Source organism: Grampus griseus (genome assembly GCF_964374135.1).
Source record: "Grampus griseus genome assembly, chromosome: 6".
NCBI classification, from domain to species: domain Eukaryota; kingdom Metazoa; phylum Chordata; class Mammalia; order Artiodactyla; family Delphinidae; genus Grampus; species Grampus griseus.
This window is the reverse complement of record NC_139000.1, coordinates 20066600-20083410: the sequence shown is the minus strand read 5'-3', so window position 1 is coordinate 20083410 and position 16811 is coordinate 20066600. Positions and strand designations below refer to the sequence as shown.

The following is a 16811-nucleotide window of genomic DNA, read 5'->3' as shown; positions in this document are numbered from 1 at the left end:
GGGGAAGCGCTGGCTGTGGGCCTGGGGCTCATCGTGTCTCTCCATGTGCCTGAGAGGGAGGGGGAGGTGAGAATGGTAGAAAAAGAGGGTGTCACAAAACAGTGGGGAGAGGGAGGGGGAGGGAGAGAGAGGAGTTGGGGGAGGGCACAGTGCTCAACTCTTTTGTCCTTTCCTTCACTTGACACATTTTCTGAGCTCCTACTCTGAGCCATACACAGAAAGTTTCCCAGAGGTGAACTAAGGTACAGATGATTAAAAGAAAACCATCAGGGCTTCCGGGTTTCCCTGGTGGCGCAGTGGTTGAGAGTCTGCCTGCCGATGCAGGGGACAGGGGTTCGTACCCCGGTCCGGGAAGATCCTACATGCCGCGGAGTGGCTGGGCCCATGAGCCATGGCCTCTGAGCCTGCGCGTCCGGAACCTGTGCTCCGCAACGGGAGAGGCCACAACAGTGAGAGGCCCACGTACCGCAAAAAAAAAAAGAAAAAGAAGAAGAAAACCATCAGTCACTTGGCCTTTTGGAAGAAACAGTGGGGCATTAGCAGAGTCCAACCCTACTGGTGAGTGTCTTAATTTTCTACTCTGCTGGGCAGGGTGGGACACGGCTTCACAGAATGAGGCACTTAGACGTGAGAGATGGGGCACCTGGAGTGTCTCCTGATGCTTGGAAGACCTCCAAGATAATGCTGGTTACTTTTCTGGTTTCCTGGAACGCTGGTTTCAAAGTACACAGCCATCCTGCAGCAAACATCATGGCATTGCCTTTTGATTTTTTTCTCTCTGGCTCCAAACCAGTGGGGTCCCTTTGTTTATGGCCTATGGGGAAACCAGAGCAACCATGAAAAATTACATTTTATAAACCTGCTGTTTTATAAAACTACGTTTATAAAGCTACAAAACAGACAAAAAGGAACCAGCAAGGATCGAACCAGCGCCCCCTGCATTGGAAGCACAAAGTCTTAACCATCAAATGAGATGCTTTTTTGTCAGAGAATGTCGACCACAGCATTAACTTTATGTCCCAGGCCCTGTGCTAGGGGCTTCTCGAACATTATTGCAATAATAAACATGGCATTTTGCTGACAAGGAAACTGAGGCCCACGGGGGTGAAACTGCTCGCACAGGGTCACTTTCCAGTGATGGCAGAGACCTTAGCTTGTCTGAGCTGAAAGCCGAGTTCTTCCTACGGCCTCACACGGCCTGCCACGCTGCAAGGCGATCAGCTTGTGAGCCACTACTATTCTTGAAAATAGTCCATAAGCCAATCATTTAAGAACCTAGGCTACCTTAACAACCTCAAGTGGGGGCTCCTGACCTCCATGATAGCCTGGCATCCTTCTCTTTCTGGAATTTTCCACTTAGCCCTTCCCTCATGCACTTGCTTCCTGAAAACATTGAAACCTTATAATAAAATAAACCTGGCTTCACCACAAACAGCAGCCCCTTCAACTCACTTCTTTCTTCTCTAAATATTTCTTTAGTACTATGTCTTTGATTTCAAGATATTTCAACAACCCCCCTAAAGGATCTCAACATTTTCCCTGAACTAGAAAAATAAAAAAATAAAACACTCTGCTGGGAAGAAAAGGAAAATTGTATGTTCTTTTGTTTACACGAGTGTACAAAAACTCATTACAGATCTCCATGTGGCCTTGGTGATTTTCCATTGTGATATGGAAAGAGAAATGGATAAACGGGAGTCTGCAACCAATCTCAGGGGATTTCTTTTCTATTTGGGTGACCCCTGAAAGGCTCCTGAGCATATAACTATTTTTGAAAGAAAAGAGGAAAGCTGAGGGGCGGCCACGATTAACAATAGTTCACCCAGATGCTAACTTATTCTGATGTTTGCTTGTTTTTATTTAATCTGACTTTTTTTTTTTTCCGATACGTGGGCCTCTCACCGTTGTGGCCTCTCCCATTGCGGAGCACAGGCTCCGGATGCACAAGCTCAGCGGCCATGGCTCACGGGCCCAGCCGCTCCGCGGCATGTGGGATCCTCCCGGACCGGGGCACGAACCCGTGTCCCCTGCATCTGCAGGCGGACTCTCAACCACTGTGCCACCAGGGAAGCCCTAATCTGACTTTTTGATGTAATTGTTGGCATTTTGGTTTTGACCTTAAACCAGTATAATTCATCTTGGGCGTGACAAGAGAGGCAATGGGCTATCAGTGATCAAGATGCGATCTATTTTCTTAAATTATGACCCGGCCATGTTCACTGAGATGATGTCGAGTAAGGTTCACTGGGGGCCAGGGGACGGGGACGTGGCGCTGCTTTGCTCTGTACTTACTTTGATCACAATGTACCCTTCGGGCACCTGGAATGGGAGTTTATTTCTGCTCACCCAAGGCTCCCACCAAGAGGCCTTTACATTTGGGAAGAACTTGAGCCACGTCCTGACCCATGAATTCTGGATGCAAAATGTGCAGATTCAGAATGAAGAATTGCTTTCCTAAAATTCTGAGCTACGTAAATTCTAGGTATAGTGGACTGAGCATTGGACCAGGAGTCAGCTCATGTAATCCTCCGATAAGCCCTAAGAAGAAGGTTGTTATTGTGCCCATTTTATAGATGAGGGTATTGAGACGTGGAGAGTTGAACTAATTTGCCCAAACCAGCAAGCAGTGGAGCCTTGGATTCAAGTGCAGGCTCCTTTCTGCAGAGGCTGGGATCTCGAAGACCAAGCACAGATCGCTTTGTGACCTCGGGTCAATCTCCTCCCTTCTCTAGGCCCTAATTTCCTCTTCTCTAAAATAAGAGAGCTTGGATGGCTGGTTTCTAGGACCCTTTCTAGAATTGACTACAGATAAAATTTCATGATCTTCCTTAAAGCCCAGCAAGCATCCAGGCTTTAACAGGGGGTTGCCGTCAAGTTTCCTCTCCAGAGTCTGAAGACGAGAGAAGAATTGAGTAGGGATGGAGAGGAGAATTTAGTGTGGATGGAGAGAAGTAGCATTTAATAAGCGAATGCTCTGTGTTTTACACATGTACTTGATCGCCATGCAATCTTCACCATAACTTAATGAGATAAGTACTTTTATAACATCCTCATTTTACAGATGTAGAAACTGAGGTTTGGAGAGGGGATGCTTATATCAAGGTCACGCAGCTGAGGAGTGGTGGAGCCGGGACTAGCCTCCAGGTTCCCACAGTAGCCTGTTCTTCTCCCATCAACGCATGCTTTGTATCGCCTGCTTATCTGTGTCCAGTCTAGACCATGAGTTTTGAGTGGCAAGGACTGTGTTTTAGTCTCTATGTCTGTCTACGGGCCTGCACAGGGTCTGGCCCAAAATAGTGATCAATAAACATTGTCAAATTGTTGTATGAGTGCCACACCCCAGAGCTCATTCTATCCACTGAGCTAACTGCGCGGGGGTCTCGGTTGGAAGGAAAAAAGCAGGTGTGAGGAGAAGTTCTCAGAAACAGTCTTTATTTACAGGGTGAGCAACGTGAACTGACTCGGCTCCCAAACCCAGATGCCCACCCTCTTTCACAAGCTTGGAATTGAGCTCAAATGGGCAAAACGTTCTGTCGAAAGGCTTCTATTTTCTCTAAATAAACTCCTGGTAAACCAGGAGGACTGTGACGTCATTCCCTTCTCCTGCTGGCTGTGATATAGTTAGAAAGCTTACTCTTGAGTTTTACTTTTTTCTTTGTGCTTTTCAGTATTTCCAAAATTTTGTATAATGATTTTTTAAAAAGTGAATTAAATGCTTACTTGTTTTAAGGTAGGATCAATAATGAGACTGGATCTTCATCCTTCAATGCTTTGGAAAACAGCAAAGTGGCGATTGGGGGTCATATATTCATAAGAACTGTGGCACTGAATTAAAGAGTACTTTTTTAAAAGAATAAGAAAAGAAAAAGAAAAGGAAACAAGACTCCACCTGATACAAGGCAGAACAAGTGGAAAACCTGCTGCTACCACTGATGCCCACAAGAGGGCGTACAGGGTCACCAGGAAGGCAAAACTCAAGCCCAATATCCACCCCAGCAGCTGCAAAGGACCGAAGACCTGGTTCTGGAACATCAACCATGACACCGCCTCTCCAGCACTTTACAGTTTACGTTAGGCTCTTTCTCCTCTCCTTGTCAGTTGAGCCCACAAGGGTTTCCACCCCTGGGGCATTTGTGGTTCTCTCTTTGCCTAGTGGGGGCACTGCTGGCGTGTGTGTGTGTGTGTGTGTGTGTGTGTGTGTGTGTGTGTGTGTGTGTGTGTGTGTGTGTGTGTGTGTGTGTGTGTGTGTGTGTGTGTGTGTGTGTGTGTGTGTGTGTGTCCAGGGCAAGCAGAGGTGTAAACAGGCTCCACAAGCTGTAACAGCTGGCAGTACACCTGGGAATTCATTCATGAAGATATGGCCTTCCCACAAAGAGCACCCCCTTGTTAAAACTCTGGGTCTGCAACAACCATACCAAGGACATTTTTCACTAACCTTGTCAAAGTCAACCTGGCTTTTGAGAGTAGAGGAGAGAAACCAATGAACAGACAACAGCCTTGCACCATTTCTCCTGAAGAGGAGAGTCGCAGGAGGGCCCGAGCTGGGAAAGCAGAGAGGCTGCCTTTTCTCTAAGACACTGAGTCAACTTGGCTGAAACCCACTGTGGGCACTTTGCTCATGTCATCTCTTTTAGGGCCCGCAACAATTCTGGGAGGGTGGTATCACTATCCCTACTTTACAGATGGGAAAACTGAGGCTCAGAGAAGTTAAGTCATCTGCCCAACATCCTCCTTCCCCCCAGCACTTCAGACACATGGAAGCAAGATTTTAACCCCGAAAGAGCCCAGGCTTCACCACCCCCACCATTGCCTCTATTGAGGCAGATCCAGGCCTGGGAGTGACTTTCCAGAGAAGGGGTGAAAAAGCAGGGGTGGGTTAGGACTCAAGCTCCTGACTCAGGAGGCCAAATTACCCACTGCAGGTCCTAGCAGGCTGCAGGGAGGCCATCGCTGGTTCAAGTGTTCTGTGAGGTGGTGCATGAAATCCTTTATGTTTTTCCCCATTAATGCATTCTGTACTTACAGTTCTTGCTATAATTACTGTGCGGTAATTAACAAGGGAAAATAACACATCTGGGTCTATACTGCAACTTCAAACAGATGTACGAGATGCAGAGGGGCGTGGAGGCCCTTTCAGTATTTGACAAATAGGTCTTGAGCACCTACTACGGAGCGGCCTCTTGAGGCGCTGGGGGTCCTCAGTGAGCCACCTGGGCAAGGTCCCTGGCAGAAGGGTGAGGGATGGCTGATAGACCGTGGGTACACAAGCATGTCAAAGAGGTCAGTTCATATGAAGACAATGAGGCTGGGTGACATGTGGCCAGGACGGCCTCTTCCTGGAGGTGGCATTTGAGCTGCGGCCTGCAGAGATCTGGGGAGAAGCAGGCCAGGCTGGGAGAAGGGCAAGGGCCAAGGCCTCGGAGTGGGAGTGTGGCTGACAGAGGCCGGAGACGTGGAAGTTTCCATACTCTCCTCTCTCCCTCCCCATCCTTGCAAAGGAGCCCACGGAAAGCCCCTGCCCTGGGGGGCCTGGTGCGAAAGACCCCTGCAAAATGGCCAGACCCTGACAAAGGCCTACTTTGCCCCCAGCTCTGAGGGGGCCCTAAGATTTCTTTTCTTTCATTTGCCATCATTCTGCGTGGGGAGGGGGGTGCATTCCAGGTAGAGGGCACAGCAGGTGCAATAGGTGGCTGGAAGAGGGTTGGCGGGGCTGGAGCTGGGGCGTGAGGGGAAGTGCGGGATAGCTGAGGGAGCAGGACCTAGATCTGGTGGGCTGCCTGGGGCAGCGGGGCGTTGCTCTGCATGGTGGTGTTATCATTAGTCCCCACCCAGAGGAAGGGACCGAGAGTCAGTCCCACTGGGAGTGACTTACCTTTGCGGTTGGAGGCTGGCAGCGCAGAGTCCCTGGTGGGGAGGGAAGCCCCAGGCCAGCCTTCCACCCTGGTCCAGGCGCCCACAGAGGCTTTCCGAGGTCGCCCCTCTCTACCAAGGGATGGAGCCAGCATTTGAAAAGGGGAGTTCCTGCGGGTCTTGGGGAAACTGGGACCTTCCCAGAGGCGGGGACTGGGGCCGCTATGAAGGCAGTGGCTGAGGAGGTGAGGGCAGGAGGGAGGGGACCGGGGAGCGGGGCTGGGGAAGGGCCAGAGGAGGGAGAAGGCATGGCGGGACTTGGCCTGCACCACGTTTTACAGTGAGGACTAACCCCCTGGCCAGGCCATGAGGACACTTGGGTCTTTCCTTCCGGGGGGCTCAATTTCTCCTTCTGGGCGGGTGGGCTTGGACCAGAAGTCCTCTTCCAGCCCTTTCTGTTGGTTTTTCTAAATCCTCCGTCCCCGGCTTCCTAGTCTGGGGGTTCTTACTCTTTGTGTGTGGTGGGAGTGGGTGGTAGGCACAGTGAGAAATGCCTCCTATAGACAGAAGTCAGGGTCCTGGGGGATCCTCTGGCGGACCACCGTCTTCTGGCTTCTGGTAATTCTGTGCCCATCCTCCCTCCTCCCTTCACCCTTCTTCCTCATCCCCCAATCCTGCTTCCTTCTCTGGGCCCCAAGGGAGCCTCTACAATTAGCTCTCCCGCCCCAGGCTCCCTTCTAAACTCTCCCGGAGGGTCTCGCTCTCCTTCTGCCGGCGGCGGGTGCCACTGGGGACGTCCCCAGGCAGCGGCGCCTAGCTCTCTGCTCCAGGATACAGCCTCGCGCAGGGGCCGAGTCAGCGCTGCCCCCCGCGCTGGGCCCTGCGGGCTGGGTCGGGGGACACGGGGTTGGGCGAGGCTCAGAGGGGTTGGGGGAGGATGCCGGGCAACCTGCACCCACGCCCCCGCCATCGCTGGGACCCCTGGTTCCACCCGCGCCCTCCACCCTGGGCGAGCGCACTGACACTCTCTTTCCATCTGACTTGCTGTTGACCCTGGACCTTCTCGGATCTGTTTCCTCTTTAGTAAAATATGGAGATCATAATAGATGATCTCCGGAGAGTGACTGCATGCTGGCCAAAACCGCTTTGTAAGCAAGGGTTACGTACTATATATTGGGGGCGGGGCTCCCTTTCTAGACTTGCGCCAGAGTGGCTAAAATGACAGATTTGGAATCAAGCCGCCTGGGCTGAATGACCTTGGCGGGTCACTCCGTTTTTTTAGGGCCTCAGTGTGCTCCTATGTGAATTGGGGATGATGTTAGTAGCACCGCCTCAGTTTGAAAATTCTATGTGTTCATTCATGTGAAGCGCCTGGAAGAGTGACTGGTACAACAAGTGCCCATTAAGTGTTAGCTCTTGTCACTATCACCCTGTTTTGCAAGTGAGGGTAGCAAGGCGCCCGTTCTGGTGCCTTTCCTCAGGGTGCACAGTTGATGACCGACTCCTTCTGCAGCTCCTGCATGGGGTCAGGCTCACTCACTGGGATTCCCTGTTTTGCTCCCCTGTTGATCTCTGCTTCCAGCCCACCCCTGTGTCATCTCCAGCCCCTGTGAGAAGCAGAGATGCCCAGCGGTGGGCTAGCTCTGAGCTCTTGAGGGAGTTGAAGGCAACCTGCCAGGTTCAGGCCCTTGACCTAGAGGGCGCCCCTTGTCTTGACCGTGGGGGGCAGTGGGGAGAACCCTGGGCTCTGAACTATCCCTGGCGGCTCCTGCTGGCTTTGTGGAGGGATGAAAAGATCCCAGGCTGTGGAGGCAGACACACCTGGGTTTGAATTCTGTCTCCACCACTTATGCTTGGTGTCCTTGGACAAATACTTCCCCTCTCAGAGCCCAGTTTTCTTAACTGTAAATGAAACAGTAACATCTACCTTGTGGGGGTAAAGGCAAAGCTTAGAGATTATTATGCAAAGCCCCTGCCATCCTGCCTGACACCCACGACGTGGTAACTGGCATTAGGGTTATTATCGTTGCTGGAGACTTGCTCTGTGAGCTTGTGTGTGTATCCTACCTTCTCTGAGCTTCATTTTCCCCAGCCTGGTAATGAGATGGCTGATCAGATCTTAAATGCTGCAGAAGATCTAAACTGTGATTCTTATGGAGAGGGAAGATGCTGGCGGTGACCTGCCCATGTCCACCTGGCACTTGTCGGATCTGTACGCACCAAGGCTTCCAGAGTTTTCTCTGGTTGCTGCAGGAGCAAGCTTGGCCTGCAGGTGGGAATGGCCAGAAAAGTCAGGGAGTTAACGCCCCAGGAGCAGCCCTCAAGCACTGGTGGCTGAGAGCTGGTGGACAAGTACCCCAACTTCCTCAGTCCCGGGTGGGCAGCTCTGGGACCTTTCGATATTACGCCTCCCACTGTTGCCCAGCCGGAGGGAGCCCCAGTTGCCCGCAGAAGCGACCTGCTCTTCATGCCCCCTGAATTGGCTTCCTTCCCTATCCCGAGTCACGTCCCTGCCCCTTAGTGGTGCTTCCCTGGATCATCTACCAAATAGACTGTGCGCTCAGCTCTGGAGCTTGGAGTGTCCCTCAGTGGTCCTGGCAGGGTGGTCATCATCCAGCCCTGGGTGGAACACAAATCTCCTCCCTTCCCTGAAGGTCAAGTCCAAAGGACAACTATTCCAGGAGCGCTGAGGGGACAGACACCTGGACTACCTGGATCTTCAAAGACTGTTGGAAATGTATCCTGAGTGAAATGAACAGAGCTAGGGATGCCGAGTGCCTGAATGAATGAATGAAAGAGCATTTACCCACGGATCTCCTTCCACATCGCTGCTGCGTCCAGGCTTATGACAAGGCCTGGCAACGCTGGGGAGGCGGGGTGGGGAGGATCAGGTTGCATGAACAAGGAAATCATGATTCACAAGCAAAGCATTAATAAGAGCCCAGACATCATGGGTCCATCTGTCCAGGTCACAATGTACCTTCACATCTAAGATCTCACTTGTTATCCCCAACGACCTGACCAGGAAGGTTTTCTTCTAATTACTGTGATTATTATTTATATCATCATTACTATTTATCTCACCTTGGTATAGGATGCGGCCACTCCCCACTCCTGGGTCCTGGCAGACATGAATAGTCAATCAAGGTGTTCTGGCCCACTGAGCCTCAGCGTCCTTCTCCATCTAGCACCGGAGGCAGTGGCTACCAATCAACTGACGTTGGCATGAAAGCTGAAACCCATTTTACTTCCCTGGCTTTCCTGACAACAATAAATTCTTATTAAATTAAATTGAAAGGCTCAAGGAAGAAGAGGCAAGCTAGGCTCGGGGCCTGGGTCTCCTGACGTCCACCCAGTCCAGCGGTCTGAGTGCAGACATCAGTTAGAAGCCTGCTTCGTTGAAAGGTCCCCTCATTTCTCTAACCTAATGAGACAGCCCCAGGCACTGTGACACGTGTGCGCGCACGCACGCGCACACACACACACACACACACACACACACACACGCACACGCACACACCCTTTCTCCATGGCAGACTTCCCTTAAAACTTAAAAAGAATCACTGAGCAGTGTTGGCAAGGAAATCAGGCAAAAGGGAGTTTGGGGATTGGCCAGCTGCTACAGCCAGGTACGTGGGCTTCCTAAACCATGCAGGGGGCCGGATACCGCAGGGAGACTCTGCGCTGTAATGAATTAATCACTGATAACACAGACTCAAATTTACTCTTATCTCTAAACAGGGAAATGCTTTTTGACTAGCAAATTGGAAATTTTCATTTTCATCACTGCAAGAACATGAATTTTCTCTCTCTTTTTGTAAATTTATTTATTTATTTTTGGCTGTGTTGGGTCTTCGTTGCTGCACGCAGGCTTTCTCTGGTTGTGGCGAGCGGGGGCTACTCTCTGTTGCCGTGCGCGGGCTTCTCATTGCGGTGGCTTCTCTTGATGCAGAGCGCAGGCTCGAGGCGCGCGGGCTTCAGTAGTTGTGGTGCACGGGCTCAGTAGTTGTGACTCCCAGGCTCTAGAACGCAGGCTCCGTAGTTGTGGCACACGGGCTCAGTTGCTCCGCGGCATGTGGGATCTTCCCAGACCAGGGATAGAACCCGTGTCCCCTGCATTGGCAGGTGGATTCTTAACCACTATGCCACCAAGGAAGTACTGAATTTTCTCTTGATTTGTTATTTTCCAGACAGAAAGTGTTCCTTTTAGAATCTAGGACCAGTGGCTGGAAGTCCCTGCTTCATGGGTCCCTGCTGGCTAGAGTGGGGAGAGGCCTTGCTGAGCCCCTCCAGAGCAGGGACCCCTGCCCAAGCCATGTGACCTCCCTGAGCCTAGGTCTCTTCATCTGGAGAATCCAATGCCCGCCCCTGTCTGGCTGCCACTGTGCAGGGCGGTGGGATCAGTTGCCAGCTGAGTAACTTTGGGTAAATTACTTTGCTTCCCTGGCCATAGTTTTCCTATTTAAAAAAGGAAATAACGACATCTTCTTTGACAAGATGTTGAGTGGATTACATGCAACGTGTATGCAAAAGCTATACCTGGGAAGCACAGGGTAGAACTGAATCTCTCAATCTTTTTAGTCCTCTCCCCCTCATCTCACTGAATTATTGTAAAATTCAAGATGATTCATGAGAAAATGCTATCTACACCAGTGCTGTCAGTTAGAACTTTCAGCAAAGATAGAAATATTTTCTATCTTCACTGTCCAAGACTCCTGAAATGTTGCTCGTGCTAAGGTGGACTTGACACATTGAAGCATACAGCGATGATCTCCTTTAAGAAGTAAATCTCTTCACCCTCTCCCCCAACACCCTCATCAAAGTCAACTTTGGCACCAAGCAGTCACTGTTGCCCAACTATATACAAGTTCACGAAGCTGGCTTAGAGCCCAGGAACCTTAGAGACAAAGCCAAATCTGACATTTTTTATAGGAAAGATCGAGACCCAGAAAGGGTGACATAACTCGCCCAATGACACATGAGCCGGGTCTCCTGATTCCTGGGGGAGAGCTGTCTCCACCAGCAAAGAGGATCCCCCCCAGGGTAGGATAATTGATTCTCCCTCTCCCTGGGGACAAGGTCAGAGGTGACCTGCAGGATGAACCCTGTCTGCAGTCTCAGACTGAGACCACTCTAATTACTGTTAAAACTCTGAAATGCTGATTCCTGGTGCAAGTGCCCCATTTGGCAGACTGATAATTAGATTTTTGTTCCTTCCTGTTGCCAGGAGAGTCCCACAAAGTAGCCACAGGCCTCCCCACAAGGAAGATGTGTCAGAATAAGGGATTCTTCCTGTGACCTGGGAACCTGGGAGTCCAGTGGGTGAAACTTCAGGTGAGTGACAGCCCACATGGGCCCTAGACAGGCAAAGCTCTGCGTTGTTCTGAATGTTATCTCCTCTTCTTACAACTGCACGGAGGCTGGGGGTGAACCTGGTCCAGTGAAGTCCCAACAAAAGCACATGGTGAGAGATAATGAAGATTAAGGGAGAAGTTTTAGCAGAGCACAACAGAGAAACGGATTAACTGAGATATTATCTTATCAAAATGGAAGGCAGAAATAGCCTGTGTAGAAGCAGAACCTTTCGCAGTGAGGGGATTGCCCATAATAATCACCATGTGGGTTATCTAATCTAAGAGGGTTCTAGTACTTCAAGCAAGACGCTGCTCAGGTACTATCAGAGCACTTTCTGCTCCTTTCTACCCATCATGCTAGCAAGAAACCCAAACCTTGCTGTGTAGAAAATGCACCGTGTTCCTCCAGCGACAGCCTGGCTGCCAATCCCAGGGGAGTGATGGACATGGGGCCAAGGAACCCTAGGAAATGAAAGCCTTGTCTGAGGGCTGCTACTGCCTGGCCATGCAGTGCTGGACCGCTGACCTCACCTTCTTGGACCTCAGTCTGCCATTTGCAAACAAGGAAAGAGTTAGGAGGGCCCTTTAGCCAGCCCCTGTGACCCATCTCCCACTAAAGCCCTCAACACCTGCTCAGGGCTCCAGGCTCATGGAACTACCTGGTTTCCTGAATATGTCATGTGGTTTCATTATCCAGGGCTCAACACCAGTTCAATTGATCCTGTTTGTTTTCTTGATTACTGTCTGCTTCCTCCACTGGGATGTCGGCTTTTCCAGAATGGTCGGCTGCCTGTTTTGCTCACTGATGTGTTGAGGTTTATCCAGCCCTAGATCAGTGACTGGCACCTAGTAGCTGCCCAACAAATAACTGTTGAAGGCTCAGAATGAATCATAGATCTAGATGTAAGAGTTTAAACTCAAAAACTTTTAGAAGAAAATGTAGGGGTAAATTTTTGTGACCTTGGGTTTGGTACTGGTTTCTTAGATATGACACCATGGGCACAAGCAACAAAAGAAGAATAGATACACCTGGACTACATCAAAATAAAAAAATTCTTTTTCCTTCAAAGGACACCATCGGGAAAGTGAAAAGACAACCTATAGAATGGAAGAAAATATTTGCAAATCATATATCTGATAAGGGCCTAGTATTTATAAATATATAAAGAACTCAAATACCAAAAGACATATGATTGTAATAGACAAAGGATTTGAATAGACGTTACTCCAAAGAAGATACACAAATGGCAATAAGTACTGAAAAGTTACTAATGGTAAGTTGCCGTTAGTTATCAGAGAATGCAAATCAAAACCACAATGAGAGGGCTTCCCTGGTGGCGCAGTGGTTGAGAATCCGCCTGCCAATGCAGGGGACACGGGGTCGAGCCCTGGTCTGGGAAGATCCCACATGCCGCGGAGCAACTGGGCCCGTGAGCCACAATTACTGAGCCTGCACATCTGGAGCCTGTGCTCCGCAAGAAGAGAGGCCGCGATAGTGAGAGGCCCGCACACCGCGATGAAGAGTGGCCCCCGCTTGCCACAACTAGAGAAAGCCCTCGCACAGAAATGAAGACCCAACACAGCCATAAATAAGTAAATAAAGCAAACTGTCAACAAGTAAAAATAAATAAACACTATTATAAAAAAAAAAACAAAACCACAATGAGATACTACTCCACACCCACTAGGATGGCTAGAATCAAAAAGTCAGACAATAACTAGTGATAATGAGGATACGTGAAGGAGTTGAATTCCTCAGAATTGCTGGTGGGAATTTAAGATGGGACAGCTACTTTTCCACTTTGGAAAACAGTTTGGCAGCTCCTTAGAAAATTAAACATGGAGTTACCATATGAGCCGGCAATTCCACTCCTAGGTCCATACCCAAGAGAACTGAAAACACGCCCACACAAAAACTTGTACACCAATGTTCACAGCAGCATTCTTCATAATAGCCAAAAAAGAAGATGGAAACTACCCAAATGTTCATCAACTGATGAGTAGATAAATAAGATGTGGTATATTCACACCACATGCTAAATGTTATTTGTCAATAAAAAGGAATGCAGTATTGATACATGTTACAACATGGATGAATTTTGAAAACATGATGCTAAGTGAAAGAAGCTGGTCACAAAAAACAATACATTCCAGGATCCCACTTATGTGAAATGCCCCGAATAGGCAAATGCATAGAGACAGAAAGTAGATTAGCGGCTGGGGGGGGGGGGGGAGAGCATGGAGAGTGACTGTTAATGGTTCTGGGGATTCTTTTGGGGGAGATGAAGACGTCCTAAAATTAAATTGTGGCAGTGATACTAAAGCCACTGAATTGTTCCTTTTCAATGGGTGAATTGTAGGGCACGTGAATATATCAATAGAGATTCTTTTTTTAAAAAAAGTTTAAAAAAACCCCAACTATGGAAAAATAAAGTTTTCCAGGAAATCATGATGTCTGGGCTGAGCCCTGAGGTGTGAGTAGAAGGGAGGGAGGTGAAGTTTGGGTTTGGTGTTGGGGTCACCGAGAAGCATGGAGAATGAGTGCGTGCTTTGTGAAGGAAGAGCACCTGGCAAAGGTCCCAAGCGGGGGGAGAATGGATCCTAGAGCTGAAGGAAGGGGAGCATGGCTGGGATGAAGCAGGAGGGCTGGGAACGAGGCGGGAGAGGAATCACGGGCAGGTAGGACAAGAGAAGGAAATCAGTTCCCACTCTACCGGCAGCAAATGGAACCCACTTTCAACCCCTCCACCTAAACTCTTTATGTCTTCAGGGGAATCAAACAGTGGATGCCCTGGGCAAGAGCCCAAGGTTTTAGGCTTGGCTTAGGTACATATTAGCCACAGTAGCCCAGATTCCAAGGTTATGAGATGTGTGTTCTGTGCCTGCACACCCATCTGCCACTTGCATTGGTGGGGGCAGGGCAGACCAACGTGATGACAAACTCCCCTAAAATGCATGTGCATGTGTGAACGTGCAAATGCTCATAAACTTTCCCATGTGCTTGCGCACCTGCGCGTGCACAGTTGCACACACACGGACATGTGCACACACACACCCATGCAAACGTGCACACGCACAGACTGTATTAGCATAGATGCATACTCACATAGGCACACACATGCATACCGTGCACACACATAAACTCACACAGTCTCGCACGTGGCTCCCACATGTACGCACACGCAGACATATGTGAGTCCACACGTGCGTGCACACACTCACACACACATCCAGAACGGGGCATGGGATCCCTTCTGCTGCCTCTGGGGGCTCTGTAGGCATGCCTGGGAGCTCTAGCTTTCTGAACAGCAAGCCACTCATCCGCGTGGCTTCCCCTTCTATCACTCTTCCCTGGCTCTGATTTACTCATGTCAGCAAAATGTATCTTTTCCTAAGAGTGTTGGCATTCTGCATTTTTTTCTAGGTGTTATTGCAGGCAACCAGGTGATACATGCACCAAGCAGGGCATTTCTTTCTAATGTGGTTTGTCTCGTTTCCTTTCTCCCAACTTGGTGTCTTGTCTATAAATTCAGAAGCTCACTAACTTCTGGGCACATTTCCTTCCCTTCCTTCACCTCAAGTCTGATCTGATGGCAGGTCTTCTCTGCAGGGTTTCCTACTCTGATGAAATCACCTTCTTGACGCTTGACCACAGGGTTTTTGTAAATCTGGACATCTTAATCCAGAATATTCAAAGCCCTCCAGTTATAATCCCAGCTCTGCTACTGGGACAAATTTCTAACCTCTCATAGCCTGCATTTTCACCTCTGGATGATGGAGATGATACCCTCCATCCTGCCCAGTGATGGAGAGAGTTGAGCGGGACCCAGCACGGTGCCTGCCCCCCTCTGGCAGTGCCAGGGCTGGGAAGAGACCTGAATGCCTTGGGAATGCTAGCTGTGTGGCCATCCTTTCAAACAATGGTCTTAATATTTGTCTGACCATTTGTTCAGAGGAGGGAAAGGGCGGCCTGGGTGAGGGCCAGAGCAGACCCTCTGTTGGAAGCCTTGGACTACTGCACTGAGGAATTCAGCTCTGGTCCAAACTTGCATATCTAACTCTTCCAGCCCATTAGCACCGTTGCACGTGGTGATTGACACTGCTCTTACGTGAGAACGTCCCTGGGAGTGCCATCCCCACCCAAGTGATTTCTCAGAGTATTCTTTCTAAGCTGCTCTACAGTTTGTGTCTTTAGGAAACCACCTGGCTGGGCTGTGGACTGAGCATAGCAGGGGCAGGGGCAGCATGTTCCAGGGACACTTGGGGGTGGGGTAGACCCAAGTCTTAAGGATTCTGTTGTTTCTTATCTTCAGTACAACTCTGCATCACTCCCCTCCTCAAACACCTCCAGGGGCTGCCTGCTGCCCAACAGAATGAAGTCCCAGTTCCTTAACCTGACATTCAAGGCCCCCATGACCTGGGATCAGCATGATGTTTCGTCTTGCACTGCTCTTCTTTAGCCCCTCTAGGTTAGAGCTGCTGCCCCCAAGCTCACCTGACTGTGTCTCTACTCACGCTGTACCTCTGCACTGGGCTCTGTTGCAGCCCGTCCATAGCTCCTTGCCGGGCCCCCTGCAGTACATACATCCCAACGTCGAGAATCTGCACTGTTTCCCCGAAGCTTTCTAAGGCTGCCAGAGCCCACTTTGCCTGCCAGGATGAAAAACAGGCTTCCCGAAAATCTGTATGCTCCACATGACAGTGAGGTATAGGAGAGCAGGAGCCTTGCTACGGTGATTTTGCTGTATCCTTAGTACCTACTGCAGGGCCTGGCAAATAGCAGCTTTTTCAAAATATCTGGTAACGAATGAACGATTAAATGAATAGTCAGAGGGAACTGGAGCCTCCTCGCGTATGTGAGGGTCTGGGCTGGATCAGTCTGTCTATGGCCCGATTCATTCTCCTAGACTATGGCTCGGATTCAGTGGCCGGGTGCCCAGGTCACATGTAAATTAGCGGCAGAGGACACTTTCCAAATGAGAGCTTTACGTCCAGAATTTGCTTTCTGGAAGGTGCTCAGATTTCAGCTTTTTCAATCCAGCGGCCAGACGCTTAGGTTTCCAGTTGAAAAACAACAGCTGTGAATATTAAATGAGACTCTGCACCCAGAGAGTCTTCGATCAGTAGAACGTGTATACATTTCAATAATAATGGGAATGCATACGTCAGACCTGTCAATCATTACCCCCTGGGCCACTAAGACAGTTCTCAATGTCAGACGCACGTCTGGCAGACATGTTTTCTGGAATCCAGCGGCATGGCCAAAGGCTCGTGGCCCTCACTGTGGGCAGTCCCCTTCCCCTCCCAGGCCTCAGTCTCCCTTTTTACCTGGGCGGGGGGGATTTGCAGTAGAGAGCCTTGCTCTGACTGTTTAGGGTTCAGAACTCTGAGTACCAAGATGGCACGTGATGAAACATCAGTTCTTTGCCCTCTGTTGATCTGCACAACTGCCCACGTGTCTAGTTATGTCTCTAACCCTAACCCTAATCCTAAAAATGCCTGCTATGGGTCCCTTTGGCCTGGAGAATGAAACTCCAACCCATCACAGGGCATTTGAGACCTTGCTTGGTCTGGTCGCCAAATCCCTTCTCACTCACCTTGCTGTCC

The 16811-nt window shown here is 49.8% G+C and overlaps 1 protein-coding gene across 1 annotated transcript in view; it reads right to left on the bottom strand.

Moving 5' to 3' along the window:
* Positions 1-16811, bottom strand: part of RNF183 (ring finger protein 183) — a gene marked incomplete at its 3' end in the record, with an annotated part of 360397 nt that overhangs the window by 325804 nt on the left and 17782 nt on the right. The gene's annotated exons all lie outside the window — the stretch shown is intronic.